Genomic DNA, 247 nt, shown 5'->3' on the forward strand with positions numbered 1-247 from the left:
TGGAAATGACACGTGGCTGAAAAGTTTCCCAAATAACCTTTCAGAATTATATCCTCCCATATTCGCGTATCGTATTTGAAAAAGTATAACTTTACGTAGGATCGCACACATTTGTGATACCTGGAAAGCGTTCAACAAAGTCACCAAGCACCGGAAACGTCTTTAGCCTTCGTAATACGATGTGAAAAGCTTTCATTGTGTCCTCGGTGAGTAACCGCCGTTGGAAGTACCGGAGGTGTGCAAAAAA

Source organism: Plasmopara halstedii, assembly GCF_900000015.1.
Source record: "Plasmopara halstedii genome assembly, contig: Scaffold_350, whole genome shotgun sequence".
Classification (NCBI taxonomy): domain Eukaryota; phylum Oomycota; class Peronosporomycetes; order Peronosporales; family Peronosporaceae; genus Plasmopara; species Plasmopara halstedii.